The 16320-nt window shown below is 46.9% G+C and overlaps 1 pseudogene; it reads left to right on the forward strand.

Annotated features, from left to right (window-relative positions):
* The window catches only part of LOC114702888, a 47616-nt pseudogene extending 42715 nt beyond the window's left edge, over positions 1 to 4901 (forward strand).
* Positions 4902 to 16320: the final 11419 nt, after the last annotated feature.

Genomic DNA, 16320 nt, shown 5'->3' on the forward strand with positions numbered 1-16320 from the left:
CCCATCCTTTTTTCCTTCTATTGAATGGTATGAGGGAAAAGACTCAGGGAATAGGAATTAGGACTGTAGCTTCATACTAAATGTCTGCTATCTGTTATCTAGGCAAGTTTGGGTGAGTTTCGTGGCCCTCTTAACCCTTTGTTTAGAACAAACAGGGATAAAGAAATCTTCACAGAGTTTGACAAGGACCCAGACATAGTGGTTGCATACCTGTAATCTCAGTACTGAGGAGGCTGAGGCAGGAAGATTTCAAATTCCCAGGCCAGCCGTGGCTATGTATTGAGTCTCTGTCGCAAAGAGAGGGTAGGGAGAGGAAGAGAAAATGTAGCGGAGAGGGAGAAGTTGAAGATGAAGGAGAGGCAGAGAGAAGAGACCAGTGCATCCATGGTTTTCAACAGTACCATTTCCTGTCTCCAATCCTCAATATCATCAGCTCCTGAGCTGAGGTCCAGCTCAATACCCAGGGCCTCCACCAAGTTATTTGGATCATAGATGATGGAAAATGGCGATTAGATCTCATTCTTTCTGGTATCCTCCAGGTTTTCTTTTCTCTAAGCTAAGCAATCACAGTTAAATAACATGGCATTGAGGAGAAAGGAGATAGAGAGGAACAGAAGCAGTAGTCAGTTCCTTGATAGGTTTTGAGCAAGGCAGAGTATCAGTTCAGTAGAGTGCTGGAACCCCTGAGGTTCCAGGCAAGAGATTAGCTATATCAGGAGAGGCCCACTAGACCAGAGTTTCCATGACCTCGTTGGAGGTATAGGGGGTGCCCAGGGGAGCAGGATAGACCTGCTTCTAGAGTGTTGGCTTCACTGATTTCAACTGTCCAACCCTGAGCAAACTCTATGACTTCTCAAGTTCTCGGATTCTTCTCCTGCAAAATGTAGATGATGCTCATAATGTGGAACGAGAGGGATCAAGTATGTGCTGTCCCCAGCATACTGCCTGGCACATAATAGAGGCTTTGAGCCCCATCAGTTTCATGCCCTTGCTCTTCCAAGAGCTCCGCTGCTATGAAGCAAGGCATCTGAGAACGGAGTGAACTTTGAAAGGACTGTCTTTCACCATAGGCAAGAAGGGTCTTCCCATCCTTACTATGAGTCATCTGTTGCAGAGCCCATGTTTAAAGGGCAGGGCTGTTTAGGGAGGCCTGTCTACAAAAGGGTAAAGAAATGAAAGATAACAAGAGGGGAAGGGAACAAGAAGAGTCGGCACTTACTTATATTCACAGGGAGGGAAGAAAAAGAAGGGGTAGGTGGCGTAGGATGGGCTGGGCACCTAAGGAGCTTTGAAGATAAGAGTTGCAGTTTGTGGGGTGGGGGAAGAGAACTACTAGGGGAGTAGGGGTGGGGGAAGGAGCAGAAGGCAGGAGGAAAACAGAGGTAGGCTGCTAGTCAATCAGGTGGGTTCTTAATGTTATTCCTGACCTTTTCCCATTTTCTCCAGCGGAGCTGGAGAAGCAGAAAGGTATGATGCGGCCTAATGCCTCACAGCCTGGAGGAGCCAAGGACTCGGTGAACGGGACTCTGGCCCGCAGTAGTCTGGAGGACACTTATGGGGCAGGCGATGGGCTCAAGCGGGTGCACTCAGTAGTTCCCTGCGAGACCTCTCTGATGCAGGTAAGTGTTCTGGGCCCTGCCCTGGCTGGGAGATGCGGACCAGGTGTCCTCTTTGCCTCCTGTCACTGGCTGCCAGCCTTCCTCCATCACACACACACACACACACACACACACACACACACACACACACACACACACACACCCCCTTCATTCAGAGCCCTGGGCACTATGTCACGGGGGCCTGGTAGCCAGGTCAGAACAGGTGGGGCCCAGGGTTTCTGCCAGGGAGTATAAAGTGGGGCCACAGACTCAGCCCTCTCCTCTTATCCCTCTTCTGTCTCTCCTTTGCTGCCTCTCCTCCATATTTTCCTTCCTCTCTTTCCTCCTTTTCAGCCTCTCTTCCTCCCTACCTCCCCCTCTTCAATGGGGGAAAGGGGTAATGGGGTGTCTGTCCCTGGGAGGGACCTAGGCCTGGTGCCCAGCTCTGGAGCCCAGCAGGTGGGGAGGGAGGTTGCTGCTCTGACGCTGGGCTCCTTGCTTGTGGGTGCAGGGAAGCGGGGGCGGCGTAACAGCGTGGGATCGCTGACAGCACCATCGAAGTAAGTGTCAGCTCCTGCCCCACTCATTGTCTGCATGAGCCCTGCCCTGGCCATGGAGCCCCAGAGGAGGAGGGACCTGTTGCCTACCCCCTCTTCCGTGCTGGGAACCATATGGCTGCCTCTCCCAGCCAACCACTTTCTCCATCTGTCCTCAACTCTGTCTGTCCTCACTCTGCCTGTCTCTCAGTCTGTCTTCCACTCTCCCATGTCCCTTCTTAACCCCAGGGCCAACTCCAAATAGGATGCCCTTGGACTTGGGCCTCAAGAAACTTTAACTTCCAAATCCTGCTCTTTGACCCGGAGCGAGTCACTCTGCCTCTCTAGCCTAACATTTTCTTGGCCTGAGAAATGGTCATGAGAAGGAGGTCCTACTGATTCTTCCTCTGCCCTCTGAGGTTCAACTGAGGTAGTGGATGTGGCAACAGAGCTGGGGAGCAGAGCTGGCCACAAATACAGGACTGCTGTTTGGTTTTTGCTGTTACTTTGGGGTCCCTGTTGCTCCAGCTTCAGGGACAGGGGTGGAGTTTAGGGCTGGGGGTTTAGGATATTTAGACTGGCCTGACTTCCCCCCCTCCCCCCTTTCAGGGGTCTGTTATTAGCAGTCCACGCCCTCACCAGAGGATGCCACCTCCGCCCCCACCCCCGCCGCCAGAGGAGTACAAGAGCCAGAGGCCAGTCTCGAACTCCTCATCTTTCCTGGGCTCCCTATTTGGAAGCAAGAGAGGCAAGGGCCCTTCCAGATGCCACCACCGCCAACAGGCCAGGCCTCTGCCTCGTCTTCATCTGCTTCCTCCACCCACCACCACCATCACCACCACCACCATGGTCACAGCCATGGTGGCCTGGGGTGCTACCTGATGGGCAGTCCAAGCTCCAGGCCCTGCATGCCCAGTATTGCCAAGGACCGGGCCCTGCCCCACCACCCTACCTCCCACCCCAGCAACCCCTCTGCCTCCACCCCTCAGCAGCCTCCACCCCTGCCCCAGCTGGGCTCCATTCCACCACCACCTGCCTCAGCCCCACCTGTGGGGCCACATCGACACTTCCATGCCCATGGCCCAGTTCCAGGACCCCAGCATTATACCTTGGCCGGCCAGGCAGAGCCCCAAGACGAGGGGCTGGAGGACACCCCCAGTTTGCTCCACATGGCCGCCACCCTTGCACCAGCCCACATCCCCATTACCCCTGTACAGCCCTGCTCCACAGCACCCTCCTGCCCATAAACAGGGCCCCAAGCACTTCATCTTCAGTCACCACCCACAGATGATGCCAGCAGCCGGTGCAGCTGGGGGCCCTGGGTCCCGGCCACCAGGGGGATCCTACTCCCACCCTCACCACCCCCAGTCGCCCCTGTCACCACACTCACCCATCCCACCTCACCCTCCTACCCGCCCCTGCCCCCACCCTCACCCCACACCCCACATTCACCCCTACCACCCACCTCCCCCCATGGCCCACTGCACGCCTCTGGGCCCCCTGGCACGGCTAATCCACCCAGTGCAAACCCCAAGGCCAAGCCAAGCCGGATCAGCACTGTGGTCTGAGGAATGGAGTGAGTGTGCTGGGGAACAGGATAGTCTGGGGAAATCCACGGGAGAGGGACCTGGCCCCTCTCTTCTTCCTCGGTTTTTTTCAAACTATATATACACTCAGCAGTGTCCTTCTTTCCACTTCCTCCATATCTCCAGACCCTTCTTCCCACCCCCCAACCCCCGCAGTCGTCATGGGGTTGCCTTCCAGATTGGAGGGGGGGCCCTTGCCACTTGCGGCCTGAACTTAGGCACTGCAGTGCTGGGAAGTGGTGGTGGGGGGGGACCTCTCCGCAGTCCTTGTCCTCCTTTTCCTGTCTTCCTCTTCTCTTTCTTGTCCCTGGAGTCTGGTTGGTGACCTCAGACCTCTGGACAAATGTGAGCTTCCTCGCAAGCTGGTGGAGAAGGCAGGCTCCTGGAGCTGTGAGAGGGAAGGCTTCCCTAGAAACTCCTCTGCTGTGTGGGGCTAGGACACAGCTCTGTGGAGCTGTGGCCAAACCTCAGGGCCTAGCCACACACCTTCATGTGTCTTTCTGCCTGCTGGAGGACACAGACCATCAGTGCACTCCGTGGGTGGGACCCCGCTTGTGCTGGCCCCCACTGAGGGCAGTGCTTCCTCTCTCGAGCCAGTCTGTGTGCGCCCTCTCTCCTAATAGGCCCCAGCCCAGACCTCTTTGGCTTCAGGAACCTGCCTTGCCCTGCAATGTTCTTATCCTGATCAAAGTCCAGACAGGTTTTTTTTTTTTTGGAGGTGGAGGGGGGGCTCAGGTCTGGGATGAGAAGGGTACTGCCCTCCCTCACCCATATTGCATGCCCCCCCCTTCCTACTTTTCCCACCAACAACTGAAGACAATGCACTTTACAGATATCACCCACACATATCTCACTGGGGCAGGCACCCAGCATCAGCCCTGGGGAAAGACTCCCAGAGGACCACCCTGAGCCCAAGATGTCCTTCCTGAGGCAGAGATTGAAGCCATCAGAGCTGGGGCTGCGAGCCAGAATGCCCAAGCCCCTCTTGTTCATCAAAATCTCCACTGCCTCGCCAGCCCTTTTGCAGCCCTGTTTATTTATTATAAATATATTTTTTACAAGTCCCAGCTCCTCTTCTTGCCCTACACATCCAGCTCCTTTCACAGTTCCTGCCTTCCTCTCCCCTGTCCAGTATGGGCTGCAGTACAGACAGACAGATGGACCCTCTATGTCAAAGGGTCCCTGGGCTTAGGGTTATGGGAGGGTGGTGGTGGAGGGACTGTATGGAGAGGAGCGGGGTTCAGGCATTGTCTTTTCTCCCTCCTTGTATATAAGAATGTATATTTGATGCCTCATAAAAGACCTTGTGCTCACCTCTGGCCTCTGCCTCCTACTTCTGCCCCTTCCCCACTGTGCAGCCCATGGAGAGAGAGGCACCAGTCCAGGGAGGTGATGTGCTAATGGTAATTCAGACAACTGGGTCAGCACGATGCGTTGGTTGGGTAGGAGGGTAGACGAGGGTCGGGTTTCTGTCTCATTTCATATGTTGTCCGCGTGACAGTGGCAGGACTGTGGGCTTTGGAGTTGATCCAGTACACATCCTGAGTACACACTTGGGCACAAGAGTTTCAGAGAATCATCCTCCCAAGTCTTCGTCACTTAAATTTACCACTTGGGATGACCACGTGTTGCTATGCTATCAAATTTGGAGGTCACAACCTGTGCGCAGAGTTAGGTTCAGCCACTTGTCTTCAGTAAGCCAATTAAAAAAGAGGAAAGTGCTGAGCGGTGGTGGAACACGCCTTTAATCCCAGCCAGGCAGATCTCTGAGTTCAAGGCCAGCGTGGTCTACAGAGAGCTCCAGGACAGACACCAAAACTATACAAAGAAACCCTGTCTTGAAAAACCAAAAAATAAAAGGAAAGCAGAATGAAAAAGCGATTTATTCAATGTGACCGTATTGGGAAGAAGAACGAAGAGGTCTAGAGAACCCCCCACATCTGTCTTCAGGGTCCTGAAGGGAGGTCAAAGTTTTATATAGAGGGTCAAGGATAGGTACATGGAAGCAGTCTGGTCAAGGTGAGGTCCCAGCCACCATTGACCCTTCCTTGTCTGGCTTTAGTCTCTTCCTGTATGGTGCTTTGAACTAGGTAAAATCTCTCTCCTGGAGACAAGTTCTCCTGGCATGAGATTCCTGGGGAAATCCCCTTTCTTTGGGGCCTATTGTTTGAATAATCTGAAAGTCAGATTGAGAGACACAACTGTCTCTTTAAAATATTCAAGCTGGAGAGATGGCTCAGTGATTAAGAGCACTTCCTGTTCTTGCTAAGGACTGGAGTTTGATTCCCAGCACCCAAATGGTGGCTCACAACTATCTATAACTCCACAACTCTGGGGGATCCAACACACTCACTTGCATATACTCACATATGCATACACACATATGCATAATTGCAAATAAAAATAAATCTTTTTTTTAAAAAGAATATTTTCCTTTCTGCCAGGCTAGTTACAGTTACATGGAACTGTGATAACTGTATGAACTAACTAATTCCAAGCAGCTAGGATGGAGTAGATATTCAGCAAGATAGTTCTCTTGTCTTCTTTGTAGATGTAGAGGTTGGCCATGTGGAAAGCATGTGGCCTCTGTTCTCACCCTTCCTGTGACTGGCCTGGTTTTGCCTTGAAACCCCTGCTACTGGCCCTCCATGCAATGGCTGGCCATATTTTTGTTCTTGAGGGCAGGGAAGTGACTTGAGCCAGGAAGCCTGGGTCTAGATTCTTTATATGTGCTCTGCGTATACACCTAGGATATTAAATAACAAAGAGCTATCTTTCATTTACAGAGAAGACAAGCCACACAGCAAGTCAAGATGAGGTTTTTCTTGACTTGTAGCCCAGATCCATTTCCACTGGCCCAAGCTGCTTCCCTGTAAAATGGACCCATTTCTAGCACCAATAGTTATGCCCTGGGTCTCAGCCTAGCACAGGACAGATGGGGCAGAGTAATGGCTCTTAGAGTCAGCAGGGTCTGACAATATTCAGTTGATAGTTTTGCTGCTTTCCCAGAACCTGAAAAGGTAGCATGGTTTAGATGACCATACACTTCTTGGATCAGTGCCTTTGATTTCTTCCTGGTAACGCATGCTGAAAGGCCATCCAAAGAAGATAGCTAGCAAGAGCAGCAGCTAGAGCCATATAAGCATTTGGTGCCTCCCTATGACTTGGACCTGAGTGTTTGAAGAGCCCAGATGTGGGGTCCACACAACATGTTTTGGTTTCTTCCTTGGTGGACTAAGCTAGGCTATCCTTGGTCTCTCCCCATTTTTTTTACCTAGAGATGGGCTAGAGATGGGCTCTATGTTGGCAGTTTAGCCTTTAGCACTCAGATACTGACCTGTGCTTCTTTGGCAATTCACCTGACACCTGCCTGCCCCCCTCCCCCAGCCTGGTTTACAGGACAATTGTTAGCTGATGCATGTAAAATGCCTACCTCCTGCCAGACTTACAGTCAGCTGTTCTCAGCACTACAGAAATAAGTGCAAAAGTTAGGAGTTCTTCACAGGATGCCCTAGCCAAGATCTCAAAAGTCGTCCCCCCCCCGCCCCCCCTCTCTCTCTTTCTCTCTCTCTCTTCTCTCTCTCTCTCTCTCTCTCTCTCTCTCTCTCTCTCACACACACACACACACACACACACAATTGATGAATGGAATTTTTAAAATTAAAAAAGTTACAGAATTCCAAAGCAGTGGTAGTACAGAATAAACACTCTCATTCCATAAGGAATGAGGATACAGAAAGGACAGACAGGACCAAGGCAAGCTGAAAACCATGTAGGGTGAACATTACATCCTGTAACTTCATGTCTGGTGTCTAGGGCATGTGGTATCATAATGTGACATCCAAAGGGCCTGGAAAGTCCTGCCCCTCTGGCCCTTCTGGTGGAGCCCACATGGCCCCTTTCTTGGGCTGGCCCTGTTGGCTGGCTGAAGCTTTCCTTAGCAGATGTTTCCATTTCCCTGACGTCTTGAACGTCCCGGGATCCCCACAGACTTGTCAACTTCACCCTCACAGCTTCATCTGTTGCCCTCTCAAGGGTTGCCTGTAGGGGTCCTGACAGAAGCCAGGTGATGACACATGCTTGTACACACAGCCTTGTGAGAGGTGGTGGCAGGAAGATTTGAAGTTCAGGGGTAACTGAGTTACATAGAAAGTTTGAGATATACTTGAGACCCTGTCTCAGAAAGCCCCAAACTAAACCAAACCCAAACTAATCAGCATCATGAGGATGATGGCCAACTTCTGCTGTCAACTATAGGATGAGGACTTCTGCTGTCAACTATAGGATGAGGGACTTAGACCATGGCACTCCCTGTCTTGTAGTGCCAGGATGGCAGAGAGTAGGAAAACATTTCCCTAGGAAGTGTGAGCATTGGTCACGAGTGTGTGTGTGTGTGTGTGTGTGTGTGTGTAGGCCAGAGGTTGATGTTGTGTATCCTCCCATCTTATTTTGGGGATAGGGTCTCTCACTAAACCTATCCATCAGTCCTTAGGGATCCTCCTGTCTCTACCTCAGTGCTGTGACTACTTGGCTTTCTTACATGGATGCTGCGGATCAAACTCAGGTCCTCTTGCTTCTGTGGCAAGCACTGTGCCAAATGACCCATCTCCTCAGCATTTTGCTCCCAGAGCTCTTTTTAATTAGAACATATTTACTTATTTATGTACTTATTTGTGTTTGTGTGCATGCTGTGTGTGGGAGGCAGTGGCACATGTGGTAGAGATCAGAGAACAACTTGTGTGAATTGTTTCCCCCCCCCCTTCTTCTGTATGGGTTCCAGGGATCAAACTCAAGTCGCAGGCTTAGTAGCAAGTGCCCTTACCCACTGTGCTATCTCATCACCCAGCTTTTTGTTTGTTTGTTTGTTTGTTTTGGTGTCTGGTTTTTTCGAGACAGGGTTTCTCTGTGTAACATACCTGGCTGTCCTGGAACTCACTTCATTGACCAGGCTGGTCTGGAACTCACAGAAATCTGCCTGCCTCTGCCTCCCAAGTGCTGGGATTAAAGATGTACACCAACCACCATCTGGCTCACCCAGCTTTCTTAAAGCAAAAATTTACGTTCCTGAGACTGGGATTAGTGGGATCCTACCAATTTCTGATATAACCTTAAGGCATTTTCCTATTATTCTAATTCAAACTGCTTCTTCTTTTTTTTTTTTTTTTTTTTTTTTTCGAGACAGGGTTTCTATGTGTAGCTTTGCACCTTTCCTGGGACTCACTTGGTAGCCCAGGCTGGCCTCGAACTCACAGAGATCCGCCTGGCTCTGCCTCCCGAGTGCTGGGATTAAAGGCGTGTGCCACCAACACCCTGCTAAAACTGCTTCTTTTTAACTGTCTAAATCTTTCTCCCTTCTCTTTTCTCCCTCTTCCTCTTTCCTTCAAACCACAGCCTTTCCCCCATCTCACTCCTTTCTTTCTTTGTTTCTTTCTTTCTGTCTTTCTTTCTGTCTGTCTGTCTTTCTTTCTTTCTTCCTTCCTTCCTTCCTTCCTTTCTTTTTTTCTTTTTCTCCCCTTCCCTTCCATCCCTTCTGCTCTCCATACTTCTCTCAATTTCTGAGACTGGGTCTCAGTATGTAGTTAGCCTAGGCTGGCCTCTAACTTAGGTTCTTCTTGTCTCAACTTCTCAAGTGCTGGGAATAATTGTGCACCACCACACCTGACTCCATTAACATCACTATTTTAGTGTCCAAAATGCATTAGCGGGGCATGATGGCACTGGCCCCTAATCTCAGCTACTCTGGAGGCTGAGGAGGGAGGACCACAACTCCTACCTTGGGCTACAGGAATGAAAAGTGGGTTCAAGACCAGCCTGGGCAACCAAGACTCTGTCTTTTTTAAAATTATTTTATTTTATGTGTAGGGGTGTTTTGCCTGCATATATGTCTGTATACATGTGTGCCTGGTGTCTGTGGCCAGAAGAGGGCTTTGGATCCCCTGGAACTGGAGTTATAATTATGAGCTGCCATGTGAGAATTGAACCTAGGTCTCTGGAAGAGCAGACAGGGATCTTAACCACTAAGCAACTCCAGCCTCCCTACACCTTTAAAAACTTTTGAGATAGAGTCTGGAACTTACTATGTCAACCAGAATGCCATTGAGCTCACAGAGGTGTCTATGCTCTGAGAGCCTGTCTTAAAAAGCAAAAGACATAAAGCCAGGTAGTGGTGGCACACCCCTATAATCCCAGCACTCGGGAGGGTAGATCTCTGAGTTTGGGGCCAGCCTGGTCTACCCAGAGAAACCCTGTCTTGAAGAAACAAACAAACAGGCAAAAGATATTAAAGATAAGCTGGGAATAAAACTTAGTGATAGGGGCGCTTGCCTAGCACACACTGGTCTTAGGTTCCATCCCAGATACTATAAAAACAAACAAACAAAATCAATGAGCACAAAATTGTAGAGATCCTTTAAGGTGATTCCTGTGTCCTTTGACATGTCTCCATCTTTCTTTGAGCATCACCTTTTTTCCTGGCACCATAAGATACCCTTAGATAGTTTTCTAATTTCCCCGCCCCCAGCCCATAAATCAGGTTTTTGTTTGTTGTTTTTTAATGAAGATTCTTTCTTGTAAAGAGTTTGGAAATCAGGACCGAGAAAGGGCATGGTGGCTCACAAGTTTAATCCCCAAAGTTTGTAGAATGAAGCAAGAGGGATGCTGTGAATTCTAAGACTGCCTAGGCCAGTGAGTGAGACCCTGTCTTATTCTACCTACTCACCTCCAAAAAAGAGAGAGATTAAGATTTAGACATTAGGATTATAGATCTATGTTAATAATATCATCGTATTTGGAAAAAGCTTCAGCATCTATTGATGATTTTCCAAGTCCATTATTCCTTCCATATTTTTTTGTTTAGAATTCTAAAAGTTCTCAGATGAGTATAGTGATACATAATAATCCTAGACCTTAGGAGGTGGAGGCAAGAGGATCAGGAGTTCAAGGCCAGCCTGGGTTCCATGAAATCCTGTCTCAAAAAAACCGAAAGAACAATAAACAAACTTTCCTTTTTCTCTATTTTTCTCTATGTATATCAGTGTGGAGTTATTGATTTTTATTTGAATCAATTTAAAGTCTACTAGTGTCATAATTCATGTTGAATTATCATTATTTTGATTATATGGTTTTGTTGTTAAGTATCTGTCTCCATCTTTCTTTGAGCATCGCCTTTTTTCAGTCACCATAAAATACTCTTAGTCTTATAATTTCCTAATTTCTTAAATTATACACATACTATACACCTATATTTCTTTTTGAGTATGTCTCTGACTCTCTCATTCTCTATCACATATATCTTGTTAAGGCCATTATAGTTCAGGGTAGAATCTGGATATGGTGGTACAAACCTATAGTCCCACCCACTTAAAAGACTGAGATAGGCCGGGCGGTGGTAGCACACGCCTTTAATCCCAGCACTCGGGAGGCAGAGCCAGGTGGATCTCTGTGAGTTCGAGGCCAGCCTGGGCTACCAAGTGAGTTCCAGGAAAAGGTGCAAAGCTACACAGAGAAACCCTGTCTCGAAAAACCAAAATAAATAAATAAATAAATAAATAAGACGGAGATAGTTGAATTGCTTGAGTACACAAGCTCAAGATCAGCCTGGCCAACATTATGGTGCTACTCCATCTCAAAAAAAAAAAAAAAAAAAGAATAGAGGCTGCAGAGAAGGCTCATCCATAAAGCACACTGGCTGCTCTTGCAGAGAACTCAGATTCAATTCCCACACCCACATGACAACTCACAACTGTATGTAACTCCAGTTCCAGGGAATCCAGTGCCCTCCAAAGACACAAACCTACATTCAGGCAAAACACCTGAATACATTAAAATAATGATAATAATAAAAAAATTTTAAAATATTCCATGGTAGAAAGATAGTAAATGGTTCACAAGTGATGTAGAAGAGGGAGGTAGAGGTGAGAGGAGATGGGTTCCAGAGAATTTGGGAGTTGGGCAAGGTAGTTCCTGCCTGTAAACACAGTACTTGAGTAGAGGCAGGAGGATCAGGAGTTTAAAGTCATCTTTGGCTACATAGCAAGTGAGGCCCCATGTTGAACAAATAAACAAGCAAACAGCCTCAATCAAAGACCAAATAACAAAAGACAATGCATACCTATTTTGGAATTTTAGAGACCTAAATTAAAAGGAGGGACAGCTCAGCGGCAGAGCACCTGCTTAGCATATATGAGACCCTATGTTCAGGGCACTGGGTGTCACCACTACCACTAAAGCACAGTGTCATTCTCATGCAGTTTATTTACAGAATAGATGGGAGTATGGTTGGGAGCCCAGGCAAGACCTTGAGTTATTGCTCTGCCTAATATTCTATTCCAGCCCATCTCTCCCAGGTGGCTGGGTGAGGCCAAGCCAGCCTTCACCACAAAGTCAGACCCCTGTTGCTTCCTAATTCTGAAGCCTGCAGTGCCCAGTCTCTGGTCCCCAATAAGACTTGAAGCTTGGAAAAGGAACTCATTTCCCTAAACACTTTTCTGTGTGAGGAACAACATCTGAGACTTTCACAGGTAGAATTTTGGGGGACTAAGACAGTTGTAGGTTTGAATTCTGGCTCTGCCACTTTCCAGTTATGTGACTTGCACTTGAGTTTCATTCTCCTCATCTGCAAGACAGAGATAATACTACTCCATAGCACCTGGCCCTCAAAGAAAGGCAGACATAATTATCTCTAATGAAAGGATTACTTAAGTTCTTTCTATGAACAAGAAAATCAAGGATCAGGGACGTGAGGTATTTGGCAGACACCAGTGAGTGCATATCTGCTCCAGGAAGGCATGCCTTTGTATTTCCACATGCTCACAATAGTTTCTGGTGCATAGTATGACTTTCACAAATAGGAATTAATGGACTCAGTCTCACTGGCTTTAAAGAGTGTGCAGTTTTCTTCTGCCCTGAACTATGTCTAGGCTAAGGACAGTAGAGAAGACTGTAGAAGACTGAGTGGTACTGAGACCAAAAGCCTCGTTTTCTTTACCCTTTATTGAGCTCATCCAGGTAGAAAAGTCAAACTGTCTTTAGCTGAGGAACAGCAAACTCACCAACCTTAATTTTACTCACTTTTCTCCTGCCTGTCCCTCTTACTTTATATTGTTATTATCATTACTATACATGTGGGACAGGATCATGCTATATAAACTCATGTTGGCTTCAAACTCAAAAATCCTCCTTATTTAGCCTCCTTTGTGCTAGGATTACTGCAGAGCCACTTTTAAAAAAATTTTTTTCTTTGAAGCAAATAGTCAAGTTTTTTTTTTAACTACCTGAATCCTTAAAATTTTTTTAGTACATTTATTTCTCTCTCTCTCTCTCTCCTCTCTCTCTCTCTCTCTCTCTGTGTGTGTGTGTGTGTGTGTGTGTGTGTACTACATTGAGCTGCATGTGTTGAGGTCAGAGGACAACTTGTGGGAGTTGGTTCTTTCTTTTCATCATGTGGACCCTGGGGGATCAAACTCAGTTTGTCAGGCTTGGTGGCAATTGCTTTTACCGAGTCATCTCTCTGGACCCAAATCTTTTTTAAATCACAATTTATATATTTATTATTTGTGTGCATTTTGTGTGTGGGCATGTTTGTGCCACACTGTGCATGTAGAGGTCAGAGAATAGGAGTCAGTCTGTCCTTCTACCACGTTGGTCCTGGGAATCAAAATCAAGTCATTAGGCTTGGCAGGAAGTGCCATACACCAACTCACCAGCCTTGAACCTTTTTAAAAAGATTTTTGGGGAATATTTATTTATTATTTTTATTTTACATGTATGAGTGTTTTGCCTGCATCTATGTATGTGCACTCTGTGCATGCCTGGTGCCCTTGGGAGCCAGAAGAGGCACCAGATCCCCCTGGAATTGGAGTTGAGGATGATTGTGAACTGCCATGTGGGTGCTGAAAATAGAACCCAGATCTCTGCAAGAACAGCAAATGTTCTCAACTGCTGAGCCATCTTTTTCCAGCCCCCGCCCATCCTTGAATCTTATTATTACCTTAAATACTTATCCTTACTTAGCTTGTGAGGAAATGTATCTAAGCAGGCATATGATAGGAAAAAACATTTGACCAGGAACCTGCAATTTCTGCAACACTGGCAAGTTGTTAATCTTTCTAGAACTTGATTCCTCTTCCACAGAATGGAAACTTGACTTACATCTTCCAAGGCTGGGTGTGTTGGCTCATGCCTGTAACCCCAACATTTAGGTGGCTGAGGTATAGTGAGTTCCAGGCCAGTTAGGGCTACATAGTCAGACCCTGTCTCAAAAACAAAACAAAACCCCAAACAACAAATGAAAAAATATGAAAATATTAGCTGGGCACAAGGGATATTCTTTCTGTTTTGAGACAGGGTCTCGAAGCTCAGGCTAGCCTGGAACTTGATATGTAGTCCAGGTCGGTCTGAAGAGTCAGTTCTTCTGCTTCAGTTTAGGATTGCTGCAGGAGCCACCACACTGCAACAACAGTGAGATCTGCAGTGAGCTTTACTTTGTAATGACATGCTAACTTTAAGAAACAAAAAATAACAACTACCAAATAACTGAGGGACTGCTATGCACCAGGTACTGACGGACAATTCTGCAAGGCAGGCATTTTCATCCTCATTTCAGTTTCAGTTAGGACTAGAAAATAGCAGAGCTAGAGAGATGAGAAGGCAGGGTTGTGGCAGGAATCTTAGAAGGTCTTATTAATAAAATCAAACCTGAGCCAGGTATTGGGGTGAATGCTGGAAGATCAGAGAAACAGAACAAGCCACAGCCACCTCAACTCGCCAGTTCCTCAGCTGATCCTGTTTCCTCAGACTGGAAGCTTCTGTGTCCTCATCCCAATGGCTCTCAGCTGAACTGCTGCTCAAAAGCCTGAAGCTTAACCAGCTAAAAGCTTCTAGTTCCTGGTCCTCACGCCTTATATATCTTCCTGCTTTCTGCCATCATTCCCTGGGATTAAAGGCTCGCTTTCTGGGATTAAAGGCTGAGTCACCATGCTTGGCTGTGTCCTTGAACACATGGATTTTTGCCTCTGGAATGCTAGGATTAAAGGCGTATGCTACCACTGCCTATCCTGTATGTTTAATATTGTGGCTGTTCTGTCTCTGACCCCAGATAAGTTTATTAGGGTGCACATATTTGAACACAATACCACCACAGCAGGTCTGTGGGACTGCAGGGTGTGACCTTCTCCCTGTGTACCCTACTTCTTCTGCTAGGATGGCTTAAGCTTAGTCCTGAAGTAGAATCTACTTAGTTTGTTACTGTATGTGATTAGTAACAGTTAACAGGAACAATAATACTCCTCCTCTTCAAACACATTCAAGCTATGGTAGATTTTTTATAGTATACAAGAAATGTTTGCAAAGAGTACATTATTTTCAGTCAATTTAAGCTATCAGTTATAAAATGCACTTGTTTTTCTTTTGTTTACTCAACATTTATTGCTTACTATACAAGGTACTAAGGGTCCCTGCGCTTAATAATTCAGTCTGATGGAGAATATAAATTTAATTAGCATGTGCACAGGTACTCAAACAGTGACACACAATCTGTGCATATAGGTACACACTTCATGAAATTTTAGATGATCCTCAAATACAGATATATGTCACCACCACCCCAAGTACTTTTTTGTGTGTGGTGCTATGGGTTGAATCCAGGGCCTTACATATGCTAGACAATTGTCTACCACTGAGCTACATCTCCAGCACCAAAGTACTGGTTTGATATATAGCTGCCACGGATGAACCTATGGAGAAACAGCTTAAGGAACCTGCACACGGTAGATGTACATGTAGTAGTACTAAAATACATATTACAACAGCTACCCACAATAATTACATACCTATATGCATGTAAATGTTTGGAAAGCAGTACGCTACAGTTCACAAAACTGGCAAACAGGTGTTTTACACAGAAGTCATTGGGGTTGATGGATAAAATACACTGTTGCTTAAACATCCAATAGTTAAAATACAAAAAACAGGGTTTGGGGAGATGGTTCAGTGGTTAAGAGCACTTATAACTCTTGCATCCAGCACCCACGTGGTGGTTCTCAATTATCCATAACTCCAGTTCCAGGGAATTGGACGTTGTCTTCTGACCTTGACTGGTACCAGGCGCACATATCGTGCATATACATGAATAAACAAAAATGTAAACCTCCAGGCTTTTTTTTTTTGTAGCAGTAGTTGCACCAAAGTATATACACCCTTAGTGTTTATACAGTTCAATGCATACAGAACAGCTGAAAGCATTCATTAAAATGCTGATGGCCAATGATGCTGGGTAAGCATAATATATTTTTACTCTAAGTGGAATCAAAGCTTCTAAAAATCCACATTCTCTAGAGAGTGAGGAGTTTCCTGCTTTCCTTTAAAAATAAAACAACAACAACAAAAATCCCAGAGGTGTAAATCTTGTAAGTCTTCCCCCAGTAGCAGGCACACCGAATGTGGGGGGGGGAGGCGGAAGGGGGCGGAGATTCCTCGAAATCGCCGCCTTCCGTGGTTCACACAGAAAAGACATGGGAAAGTAAAGGACATTGGGGAGGAGCTGAAAGCCTGCTTGGGATCTAGGGTGTGTGCGTGCGCGTGCGCGAGTGTGTGCGAGCGCGC

The sequence above is a fragment of the Peromyscus leucopus genome, chromosome X (genome assembly GCF_004664715.2).
Source record: "Peromyscus leucopus breed LL Stock chromosome X, UCI_PerLeu_2.1, whole genome shotgun sequence".
Classification (NCBI taxonomy): Eukaryota; Metazoa; Chordata; class Mammalia; order Rodentia; family Cricetidae; genus Peromyscus; species Peromyscus leucopus.